At 49.6% G+C, this 18985-nt stretch overlaps 2 non-coding genes and 1 pseudogene across 2 annotated transcripts; all 3 read left to right on the top strand.

The window, feature by feature from the left end:
- The first annotated feature begins 12504 nt into the window (after nt 1-12504).
- On the top strand, nt 12505-12659 carry LOC116356655 (uncharacterized; annotated as a pseudogene).
- A 382-nt stretch (nt 12660-13041) lies between these two features.
- LOC116356658 (U5 spliceosomal RNA) lies at nt 13042-13158 on the top strand. Its single transcript, XR_004205085.1, has one exon. It is a non-coding gene; the product is annotated as a U5 spliceosomal RNA (small nuclear RNA).
- A 4347-nt stretch (nt 13159-17505) lies between these two features.
- Nucleotides 17506-17688, top strand: LOC116356685 (U2 spliceosomal RNA). Its single transcript, XR_004205111.1, has one exon. It is a non-coding gene; the product is annotated as a U2 spliceosomal RNA (small nuclear RNA).
- Nucleotides 17689-18985: the final 1297 nt, after the last annotated feature.

Below are 18985 nucleotides of genomic sequence, written 5' to 3'. Positions count from 1 at the left end.
TGGTGGGGTTAGGTTAGGGTTAGGGTTAGGGGTTAGGGTTAGAGGGTTAGGGGTTAGGGGGGGTTAGGGTTAGAGGTTAGGGTTAGGGGGGTTAGGGTTAGGGGTTAGAGGTTAGGGTTAGGAGGTTAGAGGGTTAGGGTTAGGGGGGGTTAGGGTTAGGGGTTAGGGTTAGTGGGTTAGGGTTAGGGGTTAGGGTTAGTGGGTTAGGGTTAGTTTCTAGTTTTGAGTCGGTTGATCCACTTCCATCTCTGACACGTGGAAGCCGAAGGGGGGGAAGTGAGGGGTGTACACTCCGCATCATATACGCGCGGGCCGGAGGGGTAAGGGCGCGGCCGGCCAAAGTAGTAGGCCCCATGGTTGCCCACTTGTAGATTAACCCATTGGTTGGGTTAAAAGACTGTCTGTCTGAAGGGTTAGGGTTAGGTATAGTTTTTAGAATGGTTAAGGTTAGGTTTAAGGTTAGGGTAAGGTATAGTTTTTTTGGAATGGTTAAGCTTAGGGTTAGGTTTAGGGTAAGGTATAGTTTTTTAGAATGGTTAAGGTTAGGTTTAGGGTTAGGTAAGGGTTTTTAGAGTGGTTAAGGTTAGGGTTGTATGGTCAATGTGACGACCGTGGTGGGGTTAGGTTAGGGGTTAGGGTTAGAGGTTAGGGGTTAGGGGTTAGGGTTAGGGGGGGTTAGGGTTAGGGGGGGTTAGGGGGGGTAGGGTTAGGGGGGTAGGGTTAGGGTTAGGGTTGGGTTAGGGGTTAGGGGGGTTAGGGTTAGGGGTTAGGGTTAGGGGGTTAGAGGGTTAGGGTTGGGTTAGGGTTAGGTTAGGGGGGGTTAGGGTTAGGGGGGGTTAGGTTAGGTTGGGTTAGGTTAGGTTAGGGTTAAGGTTAGGGTTAGGGTTAGGGTTTAGGGGTTAGGGTTAGAGGGTTAGGGTTAGTGGGTTAGGGTTAGTTTCTAGTTTTGAGTCGTTTGATCCACTTCCATCTCTGACACGTGGAAGCCGAAGGGGGGGGAAGGGAGGGGTGTGCACTCCACATCATATACGCGCGGGCCGGAGGGGTCCGGGCGCGGCCGACCAAAGTAGTAGGCCCCATGGTTGCCCACTTGTAGATTAACCTGTTGGTTGGGTTAAAAGACTGTCTGTCTGAAGGGTTAGGGTTAGGGTTAGGGTAAGGTATAGTTTTTTTGGAATGGTTAAGCTTAGGGTAAGGTATAGTTTTTTAGAATGGTTAAGGTTAGGTTTAGGTAGGTCTGTAAACTCGATGTAGGATCAGGCAAAATCCCTTGAGTTGCGCACCTTGTGCAGGTTTGGTCCTCGGTTGGTTGCCATGTGCCATATCGAGTGGTGTGGTCATGATGTCTAGGTCTGCTTTGTCAACGGATGTGGAAAGCATAGTGCAACCTAGGAGTTTACTCCCCCTCGGATCCTTTTCTCTTAGCTCCATGTTGTCTATGTATTTACTTCCGTGTTCGTCAGTCGTTAGGTCCTGGATGTTTTCAATCATGTTGTGTAATTCAGGGGTTATTCCCTTCCAGGATCTTAACTCTGAATCAGCCCATGTCTAGTCGAATCCAGCTGGTCTGTATGGGTATACTCGGTGTAGGATCAGGCAAAACCATCGAGTTGCGTACCTTGTGCAGGTCCGGACCTCAGTTGGTTGCCATGTGTCCCTGTCAAGTGGTTAGTCTTTAAACTACCAGTGGTTTGAGCAGACAAAAACCCAGAAGGCGAGGCCTCTCTACGGTTGTCATGCATCCGCCCTTGGAGTTCCGTCCTGTGTTTCAGTGGGTGTATGGAGGGTTTAGGAACAGGCAAACCTTCTCTGGCTTACGTATGAAACGTCCGGCAGTAGTAGAAGTTAATTGTCATGTGTCCATCCCCACCATCTCAGTCGTAGGTGATTCAGTGGTTTTGGGTGATAGTGACCCGTGGAGTTACTCCCTTCCAGGATCGTAACGTTTCCAAAGGTATATCCTCCCTAGACAGTGAATTTGTTCGTAGTCCAGGTCAAAAAAGTGGATCGGTTGTCCAGGCTTAGTGCGGCTGGGTAAGGGGTCCCCCAGTGAAAATTTGTGGGATCCAATTCTCTGCCAGACATAATCTGGGCACCCCAGGGATTACACGGCAGATGCGAGCCTCCAGGCGCAGCACCCGACCCGAAAGCCCCACTTTTAGCTGCCCCAACCCGCTAGGATGAAACACGCGCTACTGGACATACTGCCAATCCAGCTCTAATCTGGGGTAGATAGTCGTCCAGCGCGGTACGTGAGTCTCCTGTTTGTATAGGTCTGCCAACAGGCCCCAGAGGGGTCCCGGAGGAGTCCGGTCTCTACCATTTCCTCCCGTCTTCTTGCTTGGTGTATGGTCGGGCCTAATTGCTTATGGTCTACTTGCTGCGGGTGAGTCGCCAAAGCCGTGGTCCCAAGAGTAGTTGGAGAAAAAAGGTTCTCGTCCGTTGGGGGTGCTGGTGGGTGTAGATGAGGGGTATTTTGGAAGGTTGGTGGGTTGGTGAGGGTTTATTAGTTGTAATTGATTTATTTGGTTCTATTTTATTGTTTATTTTCATCAAGGCCCATGGTAACCCTGAGTTCAAGAAACTTAAAGATAATATATGTATGTTTTTTATTTATTTATTTAAATGTTTTGTTAAATATAAATTGGTTCCCTAGTGATTATTGGTACAGGATCCGAGGGATCATATAGGATAAATATAAAGAAAATGTTTAAGAGTCCGTGGTCACGGTAACTCTGAAATGCTAGTAAAGATCTATGTTTACGGTCCTAATGGCCACCAATCTATTTTTAGGGTAGCCTACTGGTAAAAGGGCCCTGCGGTGCGATGGCTGAGTGCCAGTGTCTCTCCGTCAGTAGGGTTGGGACCAAGGATGGGGTGGGGATAAACATGCATACACACATGAACATAAAAGGGGATGTGCCTATACACATATTTTTAACATATACAAAAGCATACACATACATCCCCACAAGTGGTGTGAGGGATAACATACAACGTCACACTCCACTACATCCTAGTGTGTGCATATATATGAGAGCTGTGTAAAAATCCAATTAAGGAAAGAAGTGTACAAATAAAATAGTAGCCAAAAGGAGACTCCTCCGACGTCTGTGTGGAATCTGCCTTCCTTACAGCACCACTACAGATCTAGAGTCGTCCCAGCCACGACGCGTTTCTGCCTTATTCGGCTTCATCAGGTAGCAGGGAGGAGAATATATGAATAAAATTGAAATAAAAGGTGCAAAAAGTAGTAAAAATTTATATATCAAATCAAATCAAATTTTATGTCACATACACATGGTTAGCAGATGTTAATGCGAGTGTAGCGAAATGCTTGTGCTTCTAGTTCCGACAATGCAGTAATAACGAACAAGTAATCTAACTAACAATTCCAAAAAACTACTGTCTTATACACAGTGTAAGGGGATAAAGAATATGTACATAAGGATATATGAATGAGTGATGGTACAGAGCAGCATAGGCAAGATACAGTAGATGATATCGAGTACAGTATAACATATGAGATGAGTATGTAAACAAAGTGGCATAGTTAAAGTGGCTAGTGATACATGTATTACATAAGGATGCAGTCGATGAGTACAGTATATACGTATGCATATGAGATGAATAATGTAGGGTAAGTAACATTATATAAGGTAGCATTGTTTAAAGTGGCTAGTGGTATATTTACATCATTTCCCATCAATTCCCATTATTAGAGTGGCTGGAGTTGAGTCATTGACAGTGTGTTGGCAGCAGCCACTCAATGTTAGTGGTGGCTGTTTAACAATCTGATGGCCTTGAGATAGAAGCTGTTTTTCAGTCTCTCGGTCCCAGCTTTGATGCACCTGTACTGACCTCGCCTTCTGGATGACAGCGGGGTGAACAGGCAGTGGCTCGGGTGGTTGATGTCCTTGATGATCTTTATGGCCTTCCTGTAGCATCGGGTGGTGTAGGTGTCCTGGAGGGCAGGTAGTTTGCCCCCGGTGATGCGTTGTGCAGACCTCACTACCCTCTGGAGAGCCTTACGGTTGAGGGCGGTGCAGTTGCCGTACCAGGCGGTGATACAGCCCGCCAGGATGCTCTCGATTGTGCATCTGTAGAAGTTTGTGAGTGCTTTTGGTGACAAGCCGAATTTCTTCAGCCTCCTGAGGTTGAAGAGGCGCTGCTGCGCCTTCTTCACGATGCTGTCTGTGTGAGTGGACCAATTCAGTTTGTCTGTGATGTGTATGCCGAGGAACTTGCTACCCTCTCCACTACTGTTCCATCGATGTGGATAGGGAGGTGTTCCCTCTGCTGTTTCCTGAAGTCCACAATCATCTCCTTAGTTTTGTTGACGTTGAGTGTGAGGTTATTTTCCTGACACCACACTCCGAGGGCCCTCACCTCCTCCCTGTAGGCCGTCTCGTCGTTGTTGGTAATCAAGCCTACCACTGTTGTGTCGTCCGCAAACTTGATGATTGAGTTGGAGGCGTGCGTGGCCACGCAGTCGTAGGTGAACAGGGAGTACAGGAGAGGGCTCAGAACGCACCCTTGTGGGGCCCCAGTGTTGAGGATCAGCGGGGAGGAGATGTTGTTGCCTACCCTCACCACCTGGGGGCGGCCCGTCAGGAAGTCCAGTACCCAGTTGCACAGGGCTGGGTCGAGACCCAGGGTCTCGAGCTTGGAGGGTACTATGGTGTTGAATGCCGAGCTGTAGTCGATGAGCAGCATTCTCACATAGGTATTCCTCTTGTCCAGATGGGTTAGGGCAGTGTGGTTGAGATTGCATTTGATTTGATTTGATTTATATATGAGAGCTGTGTAAAAATCCAATTAAGGAAAGAAAAGTGTACAAATAAAATAGTAGCCAAAAGGAGACTCCTTTCCTATATCTACATGTACAGTAGGGTGTACTGTGTAATTTACTTGCCTTGAATGTAGTCCTGGTTGGGTGTGTGGAGCGAAATGCTGCCTGTCCGGTGGTCTCCCTGTAAAGTTGTGAGGAGTGCTACCTCTCTGGTGTGTGCATGTGTGGGCCATGTGGCTTAGGTTATTTTGATTGGTCTGTACTGTTACTAGGTAGGATAGCCGCTAACAGGTTGTGGTGTGGAGGAATCATATAAAGGTGAGAGTGGAATGGGGATGCAGTAAAGTGGATGGGCAGTTAGAGTAGAGGTCAGGCACACCTAACAACAATACAATGGAGACCCAATGTGATAAAAGTTCAACCTTGTAGTGACACAAGGTTTTCAAAATGTTATTTGGTATGAATGAAGAATGGAGTGTGACAAAACAGGGGACACAATACATTGTAAGGGACAGACAAGGTTAACAACATGAGGTCAGGTACAGATACATGTACACACACACACACACACACACATATACAGAGGGGTTAGAACTGGTGTTGCAGTTCGGGTTAGGGGCTAGGGTTAGAGTTAGGAATGGTAGAGGTTAGAATGGTTAAGGTTAGGGTTGGGGTGGTTAAGGTTTAGGGTTAAGGTCAGAGTTAGAATGGTTAAGGTTAGGGTTAGGTTTAGGGTAGAATGGTTAAGGTTAGGGTTAGGGTGGTTAAGGTTTAGGGTTAAGGTCAGAGTTAGAATGGTTAAGGTTGGCGTTAGGGTTAGAATGGTTAAGGTTAGGGTTAAGGACGAAGTAAGGGTGATTGAGGTTAGGTTTAGAGTGAGAGTGGTTGCGTTTAGGGTTAGAATGGTTAACGTTAGGTTACCAGTAGGTGAGGAGTTGGTTAAGTCTTGTAAGGTCCAATTAACAAATAGGGATCACAGTACATTATAAGAGACAGACCAGGTTAACAACATAAGGTCAGACACAGATACCTATACTAATACACACACTCACAGGGGGGTTCGGGCTAGGATTGCAGTTAAGGTGGGGGGCTAGGGTTAAGGTTAGGATTAGTGTTAGTGCTAGGAATGGTTAGGGTAAGAATGGTTAAGGCTAGGGTTAGGTTTAGAGTTAGGATGGTTCAGGTTAGGTTTAGGGTAGGAATGTTTCAGGTTAGGGTTGGAATGGTTACGGTTAGGTTACGTGGGGTCCAATTTTAAACGGATGTAAAAAAAATATATATATATATTTTCCCCCTTTCCCCCACCCCTTTTTTTATATATTATTTTTACCCCTTTTTAAAATTTATTTTTATAAATTTGATTTTGTATTATTTTTTTTATTTTTTATTTTAAAGGTGAAGGCCTTCTTAAAGGACATGTTCAGGTGTGTGGTGGTTGAATCCAGGGTCTTTGGTGAAAAAAATCCTCTAGTGGAAAAAGTGGAGAATTCTTGGTCTTTTGATGAAAAAATCTTGGTTGAGAAGTCTTGGAGTAGATGGGTCTTGAATTGTCCGTCATTCTAGTTGTTTCCCAGGTGGAAGGTGTGTGTTGGTGGAGGTCTCAGAAGTGTTGTCCTTCATAGACCTGGTAGAGCTATTTTAGGTTGTATTTAATCTAATGATTATTTTTGACTTGTTCACCATCAAACAAATCCTTAAAGAAGTACAATGGGTGGAGGATTAACACCCCTATAAAAAGCCAGATTTGAGAGGATCCCCGTAGATTTTTTAGGGATGAAAATTGCCTTGGCTTGCTGCGTCCAGATCCCTCGGCAGGCAACGCAGTGGTGACTCGCTAGTGTTTGGTTTCCAGTTTTGAGTCGGTTGATCCACTTCCATCTCTGACACGTGGAAACCGGAGGGGGGAAGGGAGGGGGTGCACTCCACTCATGTGCGCGTAGGCCGGAGGGGTCCGGGCGCGGCCGGCCAAGGTTGTAGGCCCCATGGTTGCCCACTTGTAGATTAACCCATTGGTTGGGTTAAAAAGTCATCTGTCCGTAGGGTAGGGGTTAGGGTTAGGTATAGTTGGTAGAATGGTTAAGGTTAGGGTTGAGGTTAGGGTAAGGTATAGTATTTTAATATTTAGATTAAGTTTAGGGTTAGGGTAAGGGTTAAGGTTAGGTAAGGATTTTAGGATGGTTAAGGTTAGGGTTAGGGTCAGGTATAGTTTTTAGAATGGTAGAGTTTAGGTAGGTCTGTAAACTCGATGTAGGATCAGGCAAAATCCCTTGAGTTGCGCACCTTGTGCAGGTTTGGTCCTCGGTTGGTTGCCATGTGCCATATCGAGTGGTGTGGTCATGATGTCTAGGTCTGCTTTGTCAACGGATGTGGAAAGCATAGTGCAACCTAGGAGTTTACTCCCCCCTCGGATCCTTTTCTCTTAGCTCCATGTTGTCTATGTATTTACTTCCGTGTTCGTCAGTCGTTAGGTCCTGGATGTTTTCAATCATGTTGTGTAATTCAGGGGTTATTCCCTTCCAGGATCTTAACTCTGAATCAGCCCATGTCTAGTCGAATCCAGCTGGTCTGTATGGGTATACTCGGCGTAGGATCAGGCAAAACCATCGAGTTGCGTACCTTGTGCAGGTCCGGACCTCAGTTGGTTGCCATGTGTCCCTGTCAAGTGGTTAGTCTTTAAACTACCAGTGGTTTGAGCAGACAAAAACCCAGAAGGCGAGCCCTCTCTACGGTTGTCATGCATCGGCTTAGCTTAGCTAGCTAGCAGAAGAAGAGAAGGAAAGAAACATTCAAACTGAAAAAAGGGCGAAGCGCCTTTCAATTGGGTCCCCCATTGAAGGTGAAGGATGTTCTCTGCCTTCAGGGGAACCCGATGGAGAAGGGTTTCGATGTGACATTTGGAAGAACAGCATGATGGGATAATGAAGAAGCTGAAGGCAGAGAAAGGAGAAGGTCCCCTGTGCCATTACGCGGTGACCAGCCTGGCCAAGAACAACTTCAGGGTGGTCACCGTTAACATGTACAATCCGCACGTGAAGGAAGAGGAAGTGAGGGCCTTTCTGGGGAGGTATGTTGACAATATCTCCTCAGCGAGGTACCTCAGGGACTCCCTGGGTTTCTGGAACGGGAGGAGAGGGTTCCAGGTGTTACTCAGGGAGGACCCGAAGAGTGTGGATGGCTACCTCCATCCTCCGGCGATGTTCTCCCTGGGGGCTGACAGGGGGATGTTATATTATGCACGTCAGCCCCCGTTCTGCAGGCGTTGTATGGCCTACGGTCATATCCTGACCTCGTGCAGCACCATGAAGTGTCGATTCTGTGGGTCGGGAGAGCACGAGGCCAAGGATTGTGACGAGCCCAAGGCTTGCCACGGGTGTGGCTCGAGAGCACACCTGTGGCGTGATTGCCCGGCTCGTCACAGGTCATACGCGTCTGCAGCTGGGGGGGGAGCGGGGGATGGGGGGAGGAAAGAAAGGACGCGTGCGGATTGTACGGATGGCACAGGGGAAAAGAAGGCGCAAGAAGAAGATGGGAAAAAGGAAGAGATGAGAAAGAGGCGGGAAGAAGGACAGAATGGAAAAGAAGAGGAGAAGAAGAAGAAGGCGGAAGAACGTGAAGGAGCGGAGAAGAGTGAGAAGGGGACAGTGGTGCGAGAAGGAGTGGAAGAGGGAACAGTGACGGGGACGGAGGGAGGTGTGGAGGTGGGAGGGGAGGGGGTGGGGGGACAGCCTGCCAGGCTTCCTTGAGGACGAGACAAGGGAGTTGGTGGAGGAGTTAGCGGGGAAGGGACGTTGTGTCTCCCCGCTACCTCCTTCACCAAAGAAGAAAGGGATGAAGAGGGGGAGCTTGGCAGGAAGTAAGAGGGAGGGGTGTGTGGAGGGGGAGGGGGAGGGGGAGGGGGGGTACATTGGCCTCCCTGTTTGCCTCATCCCCTTACATTGTAGTGGAGGATGACTCCGGTGAGGGGTCAGTGGGCTGTTTGCTAGAGGGATCCCAGCTCCTGTTTGGGGAGATGGGGTCCCCTACATACAGCCCCGAGGCAAACAGGGAGGGGGGGATGGTGGGTGGGGGTGGGGAGCCCAATACACTGCCTGCATCATGGGTTGGGGGGATGGAGGAAGACGGGGGGGGGCGTCAGGAGAGGAGAGGACGTCCCCACCGGTGGAGATGGACCAGGGGAGCATCGGGTGAGTCTCCTGTTTTTTGTTTGGTTTGGTTTTATTTGTTGAGGGTTTGTTTGTAAAAATTAAATGAATTTTTCAGTTAAATTGTTTAGTTTAAATGTAAGGGGGTTGAGGGATGTATTTAAAAGGAGGGTGGTGTTTAATTTATTAGAGGGTGTGGGGTTTGATTTCTGTTTTTTACAGGAGGTTCACCTGAGGGATGGTGGGGATGTACGTAGATTTAGGAGGGAGTGGGATAAGGGGGAATCTTTTTGGGGCATAGGAGGGGTGCACTCAACAGGAGTAGGGATTTTGTGTGGGAATAGAGAGGTTAAGGTAGAGAACACTTTTGTTATAATGCAGGGTAGAGTATTGGGGATAGATGTAAAGTATAGAGAAGCTAGATATAGGTTAATTGGGGTGTATGGACCACAGGTGGCGGCAGACAGGAGGGTGGTGGTGGACTGTCTGGCGCCCCTGTGTGTTACAAACAGGCACTTGGTGATAGGAGGGGATTTTAATATAGATTTAGGGGTAGGCGGTGATAGCAGTGCAGGTGCCATCTCTGGGCTAATGGCTTGCCATGGTCTGGTTGATGGTGGCCTGCACACTACTCCGGCAATGGTCGGTCCTACATGGCGCAACTCCAGGGGGGTTGCGCGGAGGCTCGACTACATTTTTCTTTCCAGGTCTTTGGGTCAGTTGTCTGGGCGACTGTTGCCTGTTTTCTTCACGGATCACGACGGGGTGTTCCTGCAGGTAGGGTCGCCAGTCTGCCTCTTCGGTAGGGGGTACTGGAAGCTAGATCGGGATATACTGGAGGAGCAGGCTTTCGTTGACACATTATTTTGTTTCTTTCAGAGGCTTGAAGGCCTCCGGTCTATGTGCGAGGGGGTGTTAGAGTGGTGGGATTTAGTTAAGGTAAGGATTAGGGCCTTTATAATAGGATATTGCAAAAGGAAAAAGAGGGAGGAAAGGAGGGAGGTGGATCGTATCCAAAGGTTAATTGAACTTGAGTACGAGGCAGGCAACCTTGGCAGGTCGATTGACTGGGAGAGATTCGCAGCCCTAAAGGCGCAGCTCAGGGAGCTGCAGGAGCAGAAGGCTCGAGCTTTCCTGGAGCGTGCGCATAGTGGCTTTCTAGAACATAATGAGACTTGTTCCGCTATGTTCTTTAAGTCGGTTAGGGCCAGGCAGAGTAGGAAGGTAATGCATGGCGTTAGGGAAGGAAATGGGAGTGTAGTACGTAAACCAGAGGAGATGGTCAGGGTGACAACTGATCATTTCCAAGGTTTATTTAAGGAAAGGGAGATAGATGTAGAGCAGGGAAACGTGTTTTTAGAACACTTGTCCCGGCGCGTGCCGGAGGACATTAGAGACGTGATGGAGGCCCAGATCTCACTAGAAGAGGTTGAGAGTGCTCTTAGGAGGATGGGAAAAGGGAAGGTGCCTGGGATGGATGGGCTGCCGGCTGAGTTTTACCTCAAGTTTTGGGGTATACTTGGACCAGTGGTCCTCGAAGTCTTGAAGGCCATCCTTGAGACGGGGGTCCCGGGGGGATCAATGGCTGTTGGTGTGCTGTCACTTCTTTATAAGAAGGGGGAAGCAACTGACCTTAGCAACTGGCGGCCGTTGACCATGCTGTGCGTAGATTACAAGCTATTTGCAAAGGTCTTAGCGGATCGGTTGCGCACAGCCCTTCCCTACGTCGTTCATGAGGATCAGACGTGTGGGGTTGAGGGCCGCTCTATTCGATGGAACCTACAGTTGATCAGGGACTCCATCGCCTGGGTTGAAGATAGAGGGCTGCCTTTAATGGTAGCAGCGCTAGATCAGGCGAAAGCCTTTGATCGCGTGAATAGATCTTTTCTATTCAGGGTGTTAGGTAGATTAGGATTTGGGGAGAAGTTTATAGGATGGATCCGTACATTGTATGTCGGAGCGGGGTGCCGAGTTAGTGTAAATAGTCACTTAGGTGACGTTTTTGACCTCTCGTCTGGGGTCAGGCAGGGATGCCCACTCTCGGCTCTCCTCTTCGTTCTGTACATGGAGCCTCTGGGGGCTGCCATTAGGGCAGACACAGGGGTGGAGGGCTTGTTGATCCCTGGGAGCGGTGGGCTGCGTGTTAAGATGACGCAGTACGCCGACGACACTTCCTTGCTGTTGTGCAAGGACTCGTGCCTGACAAGGTCTCTTGCCATCATTGGGGATTTCACCCAAGCGTCGGGGGCGGTTCTGAACCATGCAAAGTCTTCTGTTAAGTTTTTCGGAAGATGGCGCGGTAGGACGGATGTGCCCGGGGGGTTCTCTCTCTGTGAGGGGGCCCTGAGGATTCTCGGGGTCCATTTTGAGACCTCCGGCTCAGCGACGCTGAACTGGAACATGGGTATCGCAGTGGTTCAGAAGAAGCTAGCAATGTGGAAGGCTAGGTCTTTGTCTTTTGTAGGTAAGGTCCTGGTCCTAAAGGTGGATGTATTGCCATCTCTTTTGTACTTGGCATACATCTACCCATTGCCGGCTTGTCTGAGAAGGTATCTAGTGAGGCTCGTGTTTCAGTTCATGTGGGGTGGCAGGTACGAGTGGGTCGCCAGGGCGCGCATGCTCTGTCCCATCAGGGAGGGAGGTAGGGGGGTACCACATCTCCCCCTCAAGCTGGACGCAATTTTTGTTTCTTTCTTGTTGACGGAGCTTGCTCAGCCAGTTATACACCCGTCCGGTTACCTCCTGCGGGTGTTCTTCTCGTATCAGGCGAGAAGCGTAATGGTGTGGTCTAACGCGGGTCCTCGGGCGGAACAGCTGCCGTGGCACTTTGGCCATGCGGCCAAGTGGCTGCGTGCGCACCCCGAGGTTGAAGTTGCCCGAGTAGGTTTAGACCACAGGCACCTGTACGAGGAGGTCAGGCAGGCAGGGAGTCCTGCGCCTGTAGCGGGCATCTCGTCGGTGGTCTGGGAGGGAGTACAAGCGCGGGGCCTGGACAACAGGCTCAAGGACCTGAATTGGTTGGGCCTCCACAAGTGCTTGCCGGTACGTGCCATTATGTACCGGCATAGTTTGTCGCGATCCCCCACCTGTCCAAGATCTGCTTGTGGCAGGGAGGAGACTGTGCGCCATGCCTTCTGGGACTGTGCCTTTGCCGGACTAGTCTGGGCTAGGGCACGGGTGCTGCTAGGTTTGGTTAGGAGCAATTTTGTTTTGACGTGGGCTAGGTTAGAGAGAGGTGTAGGGAGAGCGAGGGGAACAAATAGGGACAGGTTTCTGCTCTGGCTTCTCATGAGTCTCTTTAAACGGGGGCTGTGAGAAGCCAGGCAGAATTTAGTTAAGACAGGGAGAGATTGGGGGGTGGAAGGGATAGTGAGGAGGGTGGAAGGTAATGTGAGGGGGAGGATGAAGAGGGAGGAGAGGAAGTGGGGGCAGCATGCGGCACGGGAGAGGTGGAAGGGGGGTTTAGGGCTGGGAGTGTTAGAGTGAGATTTATAAGGGGATAGATTAGGGAAGGGAAGATAGGGAAAGGGTTAGGTATTTGTAAAGTATGAATGGTATTGATTGTAATAAATAATTTTTTGTAAAAAAAAAATCTGTTCTTATCAGTTTAATATCTGATCTACATTAAATGGATTTTTCGAACAGGAAGTCGGAAATGGGGCTTGCTCCGTCCGCTCCACGCATCGACCCGGTATTGCAGTACCTCCGGGAATGGTGCAACACTTTTCTCCCGTTGTCAAGGAAAAATACTCATTCACAAAGCTATGTAAACAGCTAGCTTAGCTAGCAGAAGAAGAGAAGGAAAGAAACATTCAAACTGAAAAAAGGGCGAATGGGGTCCCCCGTTTCCCGCCAATTTTACTTTAAAAAATAAAAATAATAATAAAAATAATAATTGGGCCAGGATTGTGTGTGTGTGTGTCTCTGTCTCTGTCTCTCTGTCTGTCTCTCTCTCTCTCTCTGTCTGTCGCTGTGCCTCTGTGTCTGTGACCTTCTTTTCATCCACAGCCCTCGAAAACTTGGAAGAGTGGGTTCCGGGAGCACCCGCGGGTACCCGGCCTACAGTGCACAGAGTGTGTCTCGGGCCCCCGACCTCTGACTTCCATATGACTCTGGTTTCTCTTCATTACGCACAAGCCTTTCGCCTTTTACTAAAGACTTCCGTGGAGAGGAACACTTACGAGTTCAACGTATTTTTGGAGGGGCTTTGCTTCTTGCAGAGCCTGGTATCTTGTTTCAAGATAAATTGACATAGATGGGCCAGGATAGTGACTTAAAGACGCATTAGCGACTTTTTACAAAAAACACCTGCCTGTCTGTCTGTCTGTAGCCGGGGATACGGTGGCTGGGTGGGATTGGAGGAGCCGGCTCTTGCCAACCCACCGGCTGATGTCTGTCGAGACCCCCGGGTGCCCGGCGGTTGCAGGGTTCCATTTGTGGGTTATCGCTTCTCGGCCTTTTGGCTCAGTACAAGCTTGACACCGAGGTGTCCTAGAGCCCCTGAGCCAAGAGGTCGAACCAGGAGGGCGGTAAAGTTTTTTTTGTTTTGAACTGGGTTATAAATACATTTTTCCCAGTTTTTTCAAGAAATACATATATTCAACGGTCTCTTTTTTGAAGAGAGCTGGTCATTTTTTTGTTTTTTCTGATCACGCCATTTTCCAGGAAGATGGCAAGAAATCCAACTAACAGGACGGTTCCCGGAATTGGGCAAGCGAACTCAATAAGATTTGTTTGGAAGGAGAAGGATTTGGAGCCATTTGGGCGAGAGAGTTTCGGGAGGACTATTTTGATGGGAGTCCTGAAGCTTGCGGTGAAGGATGTATTTTGTCTTCAAGGGAACCAGATGGAGGGCACTTTTGATGTGACCCTCTACACAGAGGAGAAACACGAGGAGGTTAAAGGATGTGGGAGGTGCAAAGCCGATGGGCTATTATGCAGTCACCAGCCTGGCTAAAAAAACAATTTCAGGGTGGTGACTGTGAATATGTATAACCCCCATGTGAAGGATGACGATGTGAGGGCCTTCCTGGGGAGGTATATGGAAAATATCTCCTCAGCAAGGCTCCTCAGGGACTCTCTCGGCATATGGAATGGGAGGAGAAGTTTCCAAGCTCTCCTCAAAGAAGATCCCAAGGGCCTGGGGGGCTACCTCCATCCCCCCGCAATGTTCTCCCTGGGGGCTGACAGGGGGACGTTGTATTATGCCCTTCAGCCTCCATTCTGCAGGCGTTGTATGGCCTATGGACATATCATGGCCTCGTGCGAAGACATCAGAAAGTGCAGGATCTGCGGGTCGGGTGAGCATGAGGCCAGAGGATGTGGCGAGCCCAAGGTGTGCCACGGGTGTGGATCATCAGCGCACCTGTGGCAGGATTGCCCAGCTCGCCAGAGGTCATACGCGTCTGCAGCTGGAGGGGGAACGAGAGCGGGGGATGGGGGGAGGAGGAGGCCCGTACAATAGCAAGGGTCCAGAAAGAACAGCTGCTCAGGAGGACGCAGCGGCTGGAGAAGAGGGGAGAAAGGAGACAGTTGAAGGCAATGGAGTGGAAGGCCTGGAGAGGGAAACAACGGAGGAAGAGGGGGCTGAGAAGGAGATGGCAACAGGACATGAAGGACTGGAGAGAGTGGAGGAGGGGGGAGGGGGTGTGAGGGAGTGGGGGGACAGTATGTCCAGTTTCCTTGTAGAGGAGATGAGGGAAATGGTGGAGGAGCTAGCGGGGAAGAGGGGTGGTGTCTCCCCGCTACCTCCTACACCAAAAAAGAAAGGGAAAAGGAAGGGGCCAGGCAGGGAGAAGGAGGGGGTTGTGGAGGGAGGAGGGGAGGGGGGGTAGCCAAGAGAGGGATGGGGGAGGGAAAAAAACACTTATCTGCTTTTTTGTCCGCAGCCCCGCAGAATTTGGTGGAAGGTGAATCCCTGGAGGCTGTTCGGGACGGTTTGACTGGGGGTTCTCAACTCCTCTTTGAGGAGGTGGGGTCCCCTGGTCTCGGCCCGGCAGTTTTCAGGGAGGAGGAAACGGAGGGTGTTGGTGGGGAACCCAGGATGCAGGGAGATCAGCCTAACACCTTACCTACATCCTGGGTTGGGGTAATGGAGGAGGACGGTGGGACGTCAGAGGAGGGGATGACGTCCCTACCGGATGTGATGGATCAGGGGAGCATCAGGTGAGCCTCCTGTTTTGTTTGTGATTGTTTTGGTGTTAGTTTTTGAAAAGTAAGGTTATTTAGTTTTTTGTTTATAATAGAATATTATGTTAATTTTGTTTAGTTTAAATGTAAGGGGTTTAAGGGACTTTGTTAAGAGGAGGGCGGTTTTTAGTTTTTTAGAGGGGGTGGGTTTTGATGTTTGTTTTTTTACAGGAGGTTCACCTGAGGGATGGAGGGGATGTAAAAAGGTTTAGGAGGGAGTGGGATAAGGGTTTTTCGTTGTGGGGCATAGGAGGGGTGCACTCAACAGGGGTAGGGATATTGTTTGGGAATAAGGAGATAATTGTAGAGAGCACTTTTGTTGTAGTACAGGGGAGAGTTTTGGGAGTAGATGTCACATATAGGGATATTAGATATAGGTTATTTGGGGTGTATGGGCCACAGGTGGCGGCAGACAGGAGGGAGATGGTGGACTGTCTGGCGCCCCTGTGTGTTACAAATAGGCACTTAGTGATAGGTGATTTTAATATAGATTTAGGAATAGGGGGAGACAGTAGTGCAGGTGCCATCACCGGGCTAATGGCTTGCCATGGTCTGGTTGATGGTGGCCTGCACACTACTCCGGCAATGGTCGGTCCCACATGGCGCAACTCCAGGGGGGTTGCGCGGAGGCTCGACTATATTTTTGTATCTAGGTCTTTGGGTCGGTTGTCTGGGCGGCTGTTGCCTGTCTTCTTTTCGGACCATGACGGGGTGCTCCTGCAGGTGGGGTCGCCAGTCTGCCTCTTCGGTAGGGGGTACTGGAAACTAGACCGGGATTTACTGGATGAGCAGGTCTTTGTCAATGCAGTCACAGGGGTGTTTCGGAGGCTTGAAGGCCCATGTGTGAGGGGGTGTTAGAGTGGTGGGATATAGTAAAGGTAAGGATTAGGGCTTTTATTATAGGATATGGTAAGAGGAAAAAAAGGGAGGAAAGGAGGGAAGTGGCTTTCCTGGAGCGTGCACATAGCGGCTTTTTAGAACACAACGAGACTTGTTCCGCCATGTTCTTTAAGTCGGTTAGGAGCAGACAGAGTAGGAAGGTAATGTATGGGGTTAGAAAAGAAAATGGAAGTGTAGTGAGTGAACCAGAGGAAATGGTCAGGGTGACAACTGACCATTTCCGAGGGTTATTTAAAGAAAGGGATGTAGATGTAGAACAGGGGAATGTGTTTTTAGAACACTTGTCCCGGCGATTGCCGGAGGACGTTAGAGAAGCGATGGAGGCTCAGATCTCCCTCGAAGAGGTTGAGAGCGCCCTCAGGAGGATGGGTAAAGGGAAGGTGCCTGGGATGGATGGACTACCGGCCGAGTTTTACCTCAAGTTTTGGGGTATACTTGGACCGGTGGTACTTGAAGTCTTGAAGGCCATCCTTGAGACAGGGGTCCCAGGGGGATCAATGGCTGTTGGTGTGCTGTCACTTCTGTACAAGAAGGGGGAAGCAACAGACCTTGGCAACTGGCGGCCATTGACCATGCTGTGTGTAGACTACAAGTTGCTTGCAAAGGTCTTAGCAGACCGGTTGCGCACAGCCCTTCCCATGCGGCCAAGTGGCTGCGTGCGCACCCCGAGGTTGAAGTTGCCCGAGTAGGTTTAGACCACAGGCACCTGTACGAGGAGGTCAGGCAGGCAGGGAGTCCTGCGCCTGTAGCGGGCATCTCGGAAGTGGTCTGGGAGGGAGTGCAGGCGCGGGGCCTGGACAACAGGCTCAAGGACCTGAATTGGTTGAGCCTCCACAAGTGCTTGCCGGTACGGTCCACCATGTACCGGCATAGCTTGGCGCGATCCCCCACCTGCCCAAGATCTGCTTGTGGCAGGGAGGAGACTGTGCGCCATGCCTTTTGGGACTGTGCCTTTGCCGGAGTGGTATGGGCTAGGGCACGGGTGTTAATAGGTTTGGTAAGGGGTGATTTTGTGGTGACATGGGCTAGGGTAGAGAGAGGTGTAGGGAGAGTGAGGGGAACAGATAGGGATAGATTTCTGCTCTGGCTTCTCATGAGCCTCTTCAAAAGGGGGCTGTGGGAAGCCAGGCAGAATTTGGTAAAGACAGGGAGAGATTGGGGGGTGGAAGGGATAGTGAGGAGGGTGGAAGGTGAGTTAAGAGGGAGGATGAAGAGGGAGGAGGTGAAGTGGGGGAAACATGCGGCACGGGAGAGGTGGAAAGGGGGTTTAGGGCTGGGAGTGTTAGATTGAGATTTATAAGGAGATAGATTAGGGAAGGAGAAGATAGGGAAAGGTATTGGTTAGGAATGACGGGGAGGGATGATGCTCCCCTGAGATTTTATTTTGGTATACCTTGTGATTATTTAGTTTAAAATACCATGGTTTCATTTTTTGAATAAGAATTTGATTTGTATAATAAGAATGGTATTTGAACGTAATAAATTATTTTTCAAAAAAAAATTATAATAATATCTGTTCTTATCAGTTTAATATCTGATACGTCCCCCATAGGGGGACTACATATTAAATGGATTTTTCGAACAGGGAGTCGGAAATGGGGCTTGCTCCGTCCGCTCCACGCATCGACCCGGTATTGCAGTACCTCCGGGAACGGTGCAACACTTTTCTCCCCGTTGTCAAGGAAAAATACTCATTCACAAAGCTATGTAAACAGCTAGCTTAGCTTAGCTTAGCTTAGCTAGCTAGCAGAAGAAGAGAAGGAAAGAAACATTCAAACTGAAAAAAGGGCGAAGCGCCTTTCAATGGGGTCCCCCGTTTCCCGCCATTTTACTTAAAAAAAAAAAAAGGATTGTGTGTGTGTGTGTCATTGTGTGTGTGTGTCTCTGTCTCTGTCGCTGTGCCTCTGTGTCTGTGACCTTTCCTTCCGTGGAGAGGAACACTTACGAGTTCAACGTATTTTTGGAGGGGCTTTGCTTCTTGCAGAGCCCGGTATCTTGTTTCAAGAGAAATTGACATAGATGGGCCAGGATAGTGACTTAAAGACGCATTAGCGACTTTTTACAAAAAACACCTGCCTGTCTGTCTGTCTGTAGCCGGGGAAACGGTGGGTGGGTGGGATTGGAGGAGCCGGCTCTTTCCAACCCACCCGCTGATGTCTGTCGAGACCCCCGGGGGCCCGGCGGTTGCAGGGTTCCATTTGTGGGTTATCGCTTCTCGGCCTTTTGGCTCAGATCAAGCTTGGTACTGAGGTGTCCCAGAGCCCGCTGAGCCAAGAGGTCGAACCAGGAGAGCGGTAAGTGTGTTTTTGTTTTTTGGAAAAATTTTGGTAATAATTTCTTGTTTTTTTTGTGTTTTCTTTCTTATTTTTTGGAGGTAGCGGTGGGACGGTTGCGCCATCGTCCGTGAGGAGATGGCGCAAAGTACTTCCGCACGGTCGGTCCCTGGGATTGGATTGGCCAATACGGTGAGATTTTCTTGGAGGGAAAAGGAAATGGAGCCCTGGGGAAGAGAAACTTTTGGACGGAATATTCTGTTGGGTTGCCTGGGTTTAAAGGTGAAGGATGTCCTATGTCTCCAGGGGAACCCAATAGAAAAAGGGTTTGACGTGACATTGTATGTGGAGGAGAAGCACGATGAAGTCATGAAGAGGGCAAAAGAAGAGAAAGGAGAAGGTCCCCTGTGTCATTACGCGGTGACCAGCCTGGCAAGAAACAACTTTAGGGTGGTCACCGTGAACATGTACAATCCGCACGTGAAGGATGAAGAAGTGAGGGCCTTCCTGGGGAGATACATGGACAATGTCTCCTCAGCAAGGTACCTCAGGGACTCCCTGGGTTTCTGGAACGGGAAGAGAGGCTTCCAGGCGTTACTCAGGGAGTCCCCGAAGAGTGTGGATGGCTACCTCCATCCTCCGGCGATGTTCTCCCTGGGAGCTGACAGGGGGACGTTATATTATGCACG

Source organism: Oncorhynchus kisutch, linkage group LG23, assembly GCF_002021735.2.
Source record: "Oncorhynchus kisutch isolate 150728-3 linkage group LG23, Okis_V2, whole genome shotgun sequence".
NCBI lineage: Eukaryota > Metazoa > Chordata > Actinopteri > Salmoniformes > Salmonidae > Oncorhynchus > Oncorhynchus kisutch.
This window is presented reverse-complemented; position numbering and strand designations above follow the sequence as displayed.